Source organism: Dendrobates tinctorius, unplaced genomic scaffold, assembly GCF_039654945.1.
Source record: "Dendrobates tinctorius isolate UK_male_01 unplaced genomic scaffold, ASM3965494v1 ptg000202l, whole genome shotgun sequence".
Taxonomy (NCBI): domain Eukaryota; kingdom Metazoa; phylum Chordata; class Amphibia; order Anura; family Dendrobatidae; genus Dendrobates; species Dendrobates tinctorius.
In genome coordinates this window covers 740,719-750,322 of record NW_027361869.1, presented here as the reverse complement: position 1 = coordinate 750,322, position 9,604 = coordinate 740,719, and positions in this window count along the sequence as shown.

Genomic DNA, 9,604 nt, shown 5'->3' with positions numbered 1-9,604 from the left:
TAGTGGTACCCAAGGATGTAATTTATCTGGACCAGGAGATTTAGATTTATTTAAATTACCGTAGCTAAGTGTTCCCTCACCAGCTCTCTATTTATGAATAGTGTGGGTCATTTTATTCCTTCGATGGCACCGTGAAGATCAATTGATGCTACAATTGCTTTCTTAGAGAACACAGATGCAAAATAAGAATTTAAAAGTTTGGCCTTCCTTTTGACCACTTCACTCTTTTCATCCTGTAAAAATCCTATAGCATCTTTGACTTTTCTTTTGCTTTTGACATATCCCCCCAAATCCTTTTTTACTGCTTTTGGTTTCCCTAGCAAGCCTCACTTCATTATTGTCTTTAACTCTTCTAACGCTTGCCCTGCATTCTTTGCAAACAGCATTTTATTCTTGTTTAGATATGCCTCTCTCTTTTCATTTGATATACATTTCTTTTTTTTTCCTTTTTAACAAGTGATTAAGTTCTGTGTTCATCCATCCTGGTCTCTTTAAATGCTTCCAGTTCTTTCTTTTCGGGATTATTATCGATTGTGCCGTGAGAATTTCATTTAGCAAAATCTCACATCCTTCTTGGACATTTCTGTCCTTTAGAACATCCAGCCATTGGACATTTCCTCTCCTCTTTCTGAGTCCATTAAAATATGCCTTTTTGAACTCAAATTGTAAAACATTTTATTGCACTCTAATATTCTTCTAACCATTGGTTAATTTTGTATCTATTCAACTTGCTGTGTTAGAATAATAAACAATCTTTGATTAAGTTACCACTTTATCTCCATACAGGAAAGATGTATATCTTTGTACTGTGTTAGCCAGTAGATAGAAAAATATTCAGAATTGAGAGTCCTTAGTGGTTGATACTTTTTAATGGCTAACTGAAAAGATGGTAACACATTGCAAGCTTTCGAGACTACTCAGGTCTCTTCATCAGGCATAGACAAAAAGACATAAATCCACATAAATGTTTTACCTGTGGCAAAACATTTTTGTACGCCTGATCACAGCAACATGGATATGAAATTACTGGTATTGAAAGGTAACTTCACATCTCAGAGAGAGAGAAGAGTCTGTGAGTATAAATTTATGGCGACCTTTGACACTCTCAATGCTGGAATGAATGTGTCGCATGGATTTATGTCTTTTTACATCAATGAAGGAATTTGCGCCTAAGACCGTGTGGGGGCATCACAACACATTAGGAGACCCCAATCAGAGGACAATAAAACATCCGGACTCCTTATCTATGAACTGGAGCAATATTTATGTTTCTCCCTCTCCCATAATCATAATTCTGCTTCACGTCACTTGTCTCATCTATGGGATTTTTTCTGTGCTGTATTGTGCATAAATATGTGACTCTTCAGATTTTGTATTAGTCTAGCCTGATGAAGAGACCTGAGTAGTCTTGAAAGCTTGCAATGTGTTACCATCTTTCAGTTAGCCATTAAAAGGTAACAACCACTGAGGACACTTTATCTCCATCTTTTGTGCTGTTGCATCCCAAGCACCTGTTTACACAATCTTGAGAATGTGACTCGGGAAATGGCCTATGCATATGTGGCACCTCTGAGGCTTCAGTCGCCACAGAGGTACTGCACCTTCTCCTAAAGTGTAGTGCCCCACCATCCAGGTAAGGTGGGAACTCCTGACCACGCTCCACACCTGCATTTCACACACAGGATAGTTCAGTGGGGCCACCTAACAGCTTCAGGCTGGGGGTTAGCAGAGCACCCCTCGAGGAACCCTGCTTCGTAACACGAGATGTGCTGGGAGGCGGGTGGAGTGAGATGATATAAAAGAGTGGGAAGAGTGAGAGTTAGGGAGAGAGTTGGTTAGAGGAGAGAGAAGAGAGAAGATGGGTGTCTGAGGGACGTGCTGCAGCAGGTCCCAGTGATCTGGGCTGCTGGCACGAGAAAGACCAGAGAAAAAGACTGATAAGATTGATAACCTAACCTTCCATAAGAGAGAGAGAACAGTTCGGAACGAAGGAGAATAGAAGGACGGTGGGAAGCTGGTTGAAGAAAGATAGAGAACCCTTCCAGTCCAGAGACTGCAAAGGCCGGGGCCTGGTCCCCGAGGTTGATTGGATCTTTATGTCCGGCAACAGACACCGGAGGAGTAGTGAGCCGCTAACGCCTTGCTCCCATCATAGACTTGGGACACAACAGCAACTGAATAGAGAGCTGGGACGCAGTGAGGAGTCCCCGAAGCAGGCTACAGCTGTCTGTCATACAAGTAAAGACTAGGAACACCTAGAGAGAGGCATTCCAGGGTAACTAAGTACTGGAGTGCTTCGCACCTAAAGGCGCATTGGAGGAGTCGTTCAGTAAGGTGCATGTTGGCGGAGTGTGGAAGGGAAAATCCTATCCTGCCTGGAGGTTGACTGGAGCCCTGACCTGGAGAACACAGTACGGAGGCAGGCAGTTGAGTGAACTGCAAACAGTGAGTAAAGCTTTGGAACCGCCTACTCTGGTGTCCTCCAGTTATTCCCGCACCACTACACCTGGGTACCAGCCTCCATACCATTCTGCGCCTCTCCTCACTCATCCATTGCACCTACACTGCCCTGGGACTACAGCTCCACCTGTGGGGAGCTACACCATCTCTGCTGCACCACACCATCAGTCCCAGCGGATCTGTATGCAGCGTTGGCTTACCATCTTACTTGCCAAACACCACGGGTGGCGTCACAAACTATTTTAATAAACTTTAACACCATTAACATCACCGCCATTGATATTGGGCGCCCAGGGCCACGGACCGGGTCACCGCTGCTGTGACACATTCCCACCTTGACACCGGCCCGGTACCGAGTACCCTGCTGCCCTGGGTGTGCGAGGGCGACCCACAGAGCCCCCACTTTGAAAGGAGCAGAGGCGCCCAACCTCAACCTGTGCCAGGGAAAGGCAAGTACAGAGCCCAACTATTTCTGGCAGTTGCGTAGGCAATGAATGCTGGGCCTCTCTGACCTTTCCCTGCACCTGCGCACTGCAGTACTTTGCTCTGCCCTTAACAGGGCAGAGAATTACGCCTGCGCAGGAGCAGCAACACGAAGCAAGCAGGAGGACGACATTGCATGAAGATGGAAGGTGCCGGACCCGGACCTGCGACACCCATCGGACCGGACCGCCTCGGGTGAGTATAATAAAACTTATTTTTCTTATCTTGCAGATCAGACCAGGGGCTTATCTACAGCATTTTAGAAAGCTGTAGATAAGCCCTGAATGCAGTGGCCGCATCTTATAGCGGCAAAAAGAGGTGGCAGGTTCCCTTTAAATACCTTGCAGTAAATAAATAAATAGCATAGTGCATGAAAATAATATACAGTCATATGTTAAAGTTTGGGCACCCCTATTAATGTTAACCTTTTTTCTTTATAACAATTTTGGTTTTTGCAACAGCTATTTCAGTTTCATATATCTAATAACTGATGGACTCCGTTATATTTCTGGATTCAAATGAGGTTTATTGTACTAACAGAAAATGTGCAATCTGCATTTAAACAAAATTTGACCGGTGCAAAAGTATGGGCACCCTTATCATTTTCTTGATTTGAACACTCCTAACTACTTTTTACTGACTTCCTGAAGCACTAAATTGGTTTTGTAACCTCATTGAGCTTTGAACTTCATAGCCAGGTGTATCAAACCATGAGAAAAGGTATTTAAGGTGGCCACTTGCAAGTAGTTCTCCTATTTGATTCTCCTATGAAGAGTGGCATCATGGGCTCCTCAAAACAACTCTCAAATGATCTGAAAACAAAGATTATTCAACATAGCTTTTCAGGGGAAGGATACAAAAAGTTGTGTCAGAGATTTAACCGGTCAGTTTCCACTGTGAGGAACATAGTAAGGAAATGGAAGAACACAGGTACAGTTCTTGTTAAGCCCAGAAGTTGCAGGCCAAGAAAAATATCAGAAAGGCAGAGAAGAAGAATGGTGAGAACAGTCAAGGACAATCCACAGACCACCTCCAAAGACCTGCAGCATCATCTTGCTGCAGATGGTGTCACTGTGCATCGGCCAACAATACAGCGCACTTTGCACAAGGAGAGGCTGTATGGGAGAGTGATGCGAAACAAGCTGCTTCTGCAAGCACGCCACAAACAGAGTCGCCTGAGGTATGCAAAAGCACATTTGGACAAGCCAGCTACATTTTGGAAGAAGGTCCTGTGGACTGATGAAACAAAGATTGAGTTGTTTGGTCATACAAAAAGGCGTTATGCATGGAGGCTAAAAAACACAGCATTCCAAGAAAAACACTTGCTACCCACAGTAAAATTTGGTGGAGGTTCCATCATGCTTTGGGGCTGTGTGGCCAATGCCGGCACTGGGAATCTTGTTAAAGTTGAGGGTCGCATGGATTCAACTCAGTATCAGCAGATTCTTGACAGTAATGTGCAAGAATCAGTGACGAAGTTGAAGTTACGCAGGGGATGGATATTTCAGCAAGACAATGATCCAAAACACCGCTCCAAATCTACTCAGGCACTCATGCAGAGGAACAATTACAATGTTCTGGAATGGCCATCCCAGTCCCCAGACCTGAATATCATTGAACATCTGTGGGATGATTTGAAGCGGGCTGTCCATGCTCGGTTACCATCAAACTTAACTGAACTGGAATTGTTTTGTAAACAGGAATGGTCACAAATACCTTCATCCAGGATCCAGGAACTCATTAATAGCTACAGGAAGCGACTAAAGGCTGTTATTTTTGCAAAAGGAGGATCTACAAAATATTAATGTCTCTTTTACGTTTGTTGAGGTGCCCATACTTTTGCACCGGTCAAATTTTGTTTAAATGCAGATTGCACATTTTCTGTTAGTACAATAAACCTCATTTGAATCCAGAAATATAACTGAGTCCATCAGTTATTAGATTTATGAAACTGAAATAGCTGTTGCAAAAACCAAAATTGTTATAAAGAAAAAAGGTTAACATTAATAGGGGTGCCCAAACTTTAACATATGACTGTACGTTACTTGGTTAACATGTTTTTTAATTTAAAAAAAATGGGAAACCCATCCCACCACTCCATGGTGAACGTAACTGGGATAGTCCTAACTCTAATATTAAAAACCTTACCGTTTGTCAAGTGACATGCATATAGATAAGCGCCCCCCTCCAGCCATCAGCGCGAGCAATTATGGATGGAGGAGTGAGCATCAGCAGAAACTTCCACCCCTATCATTCTGTGCTGACAGCCGGAGGGGGGCCCAATGCGGGCGCTGGTGGGCGCTGACAGGCGGAGGGGGCGCCTGGTGCAAGGGCTGACATGGGGTCCCCTGGCTCAAGTGCACCATAGCAATGGCTTGGCCTGCCGCCAGTGGCATCACATAAGAGTCGGGGTGATTCCCTTGGAGCCGCATTGCTGTTCTGTGGAGTTCCAGGAAGCCTCCCTGCGCCCAAATGTGTGCCACGACGCGGTGCCGGTGCAGAATACATTATTATAGCCTAGGGCCTTGTGAGCAGAAGCAGAAGAGGGAGGGTCCAGACTGGGTTCGGGCCCCCCTCTCTACTCCTGCTCACTGGGCCCCATACAACAGTTAGGGCAGTAATTCCCTGATGGTGGACCTGCACTGAATGGAAATTCACCATTTACATCTTGTGACTTTGTTACCATAGCCGCCTCCTGGTGGCAAACTGGACTATTGGGTGCTACAGCTTTAGACCAAAAGTCCCAGAACAAAAGAAAATCTCAACCGAAACCAATAACATGCAACAAGTCCTTAACCACTTCCACTTGGTGGGACACGGAACCACAGTCTGTGCGTATGTCAACCTTGGCTTTGGAATGGTTCATGGCATCTCCATACACCTTACCCCCTTCTCAGGGACTAGCACATGCAGAAGTGTGGTCCTTGCCAGGGTCATCAAACTCCTTGAGTCTACAAGTCCAGTCACTTGGACACCATTCACAATCACCTGGAATTCCTGATGCCCCTCGCCACGATAAAGAACAGCACTATAGGAAGGGTAGGTGAAATAGGGGAGTAGTGCCGGTCTATGCTGCAGTCCATCGGCTCCGAGGTCAAGGGACAAACGGCTGATATATGACCTGGGACTCTACAGCTCCAACAGATAATGGTAAGATTAGCATATACAATGTATTTATGGTTGTCGTGTAACCATTCGAATTAGGAAACCTATAATGGGAAACACGACTGGTAGATAAGATTTAAATATTTAATGGTATATTCATAAAAGACATATAAACATAAAGACAGATAAAAACTCTCAACAGGAAAAAGTGCGGGAGCCGGGATGTAACATATATTTGATTAGAGGGTGATCATAAATCATAGAGCAGCATCATAAACTGAGGACTATTAACCTGGAACTGACCAAATTCAATCCAAATTCAGCTTAAAGGGAGACTTTTCAGTAAGTAAAATAAATAATTAATAATACTAATTAATTCCATAGATGAAAACCTGATGAAATGACGGCAGGTGACAGAATATACCCAAGGTGTAGGGGATGTATGAGGTATACACTGGTAACTGAAAAGTAGTGCTATGACTAATATGAATATAGTGCTGGCAGCTGCAATATGTCAGTATCAGTGTCCACAATGGCATAACCTCAAGTAAAATACCTAATAGCAGCATGAAATAATAATAGCTAATCGATCGGCTTATAAAGTCACTAGTGCTTAGAGGTAAAAAAGAGAGGAAAGTGCCATGATGGTACTAAAAGCTGCTTACCCGCTCTCACCACCACGCCCAATGCGTGACCAGGGAGCAAAGCTGCTATATGATTTATGATCATCCTCTAATCAAATACCGTATATGTTACCTCCCGTCTCCTGTACTTTTTCCTGTTGAGAGTTTTTATCTGTTATTTCATTTATAAGTCTTTTATGAATATCTCAATAAATATTTAAATATTATCTTCCAGTAGTGTTTCACATTATAGGTTTCCAGGTAATGGTACGAGTTGTAACCTTTAAACCCGACTCTGACCCCTCCTGAGTCTTTGAGCGCCCCTCAAACGTGGCCTTTGGTCCCTTCTTTTGTGTCTCCAACAAATGTGATCTCAGGCTCCCTGGATTGCTCAGTATTTTCCACGAGGCTCACAAGGTCATCTGCATTCTGGGGATCTCTTTGGGCAGCCCAGTTTTGCACGGATTTCGGTAGTGAGTGGATAAACCCGTCCACCACCACTCTTTCCACCTTATGTGCTAGAGAGCAGGTCTTGGGCTGTAGCCATTTTTGCACCAGGTATAACAGGTCGAAAATCTTGGACTGAGGAGGCTTTTCCTTATGGTAGCGTCAGAGGTGCACCTGTTGTTCTCAGACTGCCAGGGTGACACCCAAACGTACCATAACCTCTGCCATCAGCTTGTCGTACTCCTTGGCATCCTGTAGGGCAAAGTTGTAGTACGCTTTCTGCAGTTCCCCAGTAAGACATGGAGCTAGGACCTCTGCCCATTGCTCTGGGGCAGTTGTCTGCTACAGTCTCAGATACAGTCAGGAAAGCCTCCATGTCAATCTCCAGAGTCATCTTCTGTAAAAGATCTCACTCGGATACCTTTACTTTGCCTGGCATGTGATGCCATCTCCCTGACCTGGACAGTTTGTGCCAGGAGAGCCATTCGCTGCTGCTGAACCTGCTGTTGATGCTGTTGTAACTGCTGCTGCAACTCTTGTTGCTGCTGCTATTGAAACTGCTGGATCAGGAGTTTGTTAGTCTCCTGTTGGGTCTGCTGCTTCTAGACTAATTGCATAACAAGCTTCTCCATGCTTTCAGATGGTGTTCGCAATGCTGTTGCTTCTTTTACACAGGACATTAAATTTTTACACTGCAATCGCCAGTGCTCTCTGGGACTTCATGCCCATATTCTCCACCAATTGTAGGGATTCACTCTCTCTAGTAGGCACTAGGCATTAAGCAGCACAGAAAGAAAACTATAACTATAATTACAACTAGAGGAAAGAATGTTTAATCATAATCACAGATGCAATTTCTTTACTGCAGTGATATTATGCAACTCTCTGCCACATGATATTGTAATGGTTGATTCACTAAAAAGTTCAAGGAGGAGCTGGATGCCTATTTTGTAAAATATCATATTGCAGGTTATTATGAGTACTAAATTCTGTGATGAGAGGTATGTGGAGTCAGGAAGGAATTTTTCCCCGGTAATATGGGGCAATTAGCATGTGTCTCATGGTGCTTTGGCCTTTCTCTGGATCAACATGTTAGGGTATCATTTGAACAAGATGGACTTGTATCTTCTTTCAACTTTAAAACTATGAAATCATTATTGCCAGAAGTCGGATCCCCAGCAATCTGCATGTTATCCTCTATCCTATGGACAGCGGATAATGTCCGTCATGATGGTTGATGGGCATTAAGCCTGCCAGATACATGACGTATCATTATTTCATGTAGCGGGTGTATGGAGAGGAGCTCAGTCCATCCAGGTTAGGAGCCAACTGTATTATACAGCCAGCATCTGCCTCTAACAGAAGCGACCGCAGCTGTTTAACCCTTCAAAATCTGCTTTCAATCTCTGATAGCAGCATTAAAGTTCTGCAATCCTGACAAGGCGTCCTTTTAGGCACCCTGCCGTCTTCATACTCCTGTGTAACCAAGTTAAAGGTTGAATATCATAGGAAACAGTGATTTTTCCAGTATACTGCAAAACTGAGGTATTGCTGTGTATAGTACATTCAACAAGGGGGTATCTCATACAATCCTTATTGAAAAAATGATCAAGTATGGGATTGACAAGGCTACGGTTAGGTGGATTCATAACTGGCTCAGTGATCATACTCAAAGAGTGGTAATAAATGGTTGCTCATCCAATTGGAAGAGTGTTTCAAGTGGAGTACCACAAGGCTCTGTCCTGGCCCCAGTGTTGTTCAATATTTTTATAAATGGTCTAGACAAGAGAACTGAAGGTAAGCTAATCAAATTTGCAGACAATGTAAAATTAGGATAGCTAACACTAGAGAAGACAGAGAATGGATTCAGAAGGATTTAGATAAGCTTGAATAATGTACAGCCACTAATAGAATGATATTTACCAGGGAGAAATGCAAGCTGCTACATCTGGGCAAGAAAAATGAAAATTACATCTACAGAATTGGCGGAAAAAAACAGCAACGGCATGTGTGAAAAATACTTGGGTATAGTAATAGATCACAGACTGCACATAAGTCAACAGTGTGATGCAGCAGCAAAAAAGGCAAACTCAATTATAGAATGTATTAAGAGAAGCATAGAATCTAGATCATGTGAAGTAATTATCCCCGTCTACTCCTCTTTGGTCAGGCCTCATTTGGAATACTATTTCCAGTTCTGGGCACAATATTTTACAAAATACATTGAAAAACTGGAGCAAGTTCAGAGAAGAGCTACCAGGTTGGTGAGCGGACTGCAAAGTATGTCCTACAAGGTACGGTTAAAGGATCTGAGAATATTTAGCTTGCAAAAGAGAGGGTTGAGCGGAGACTTAATAGCTGTCCACAAATATCTGAAGGGCTGTCACAGTGTAGAATGATCATCCTTATTCTTATTTGCATATGGAAACACGAGAAGAAATAGGATGAAAGTGAAATCGAGAAGATACAGAATAGATATTAGAAAA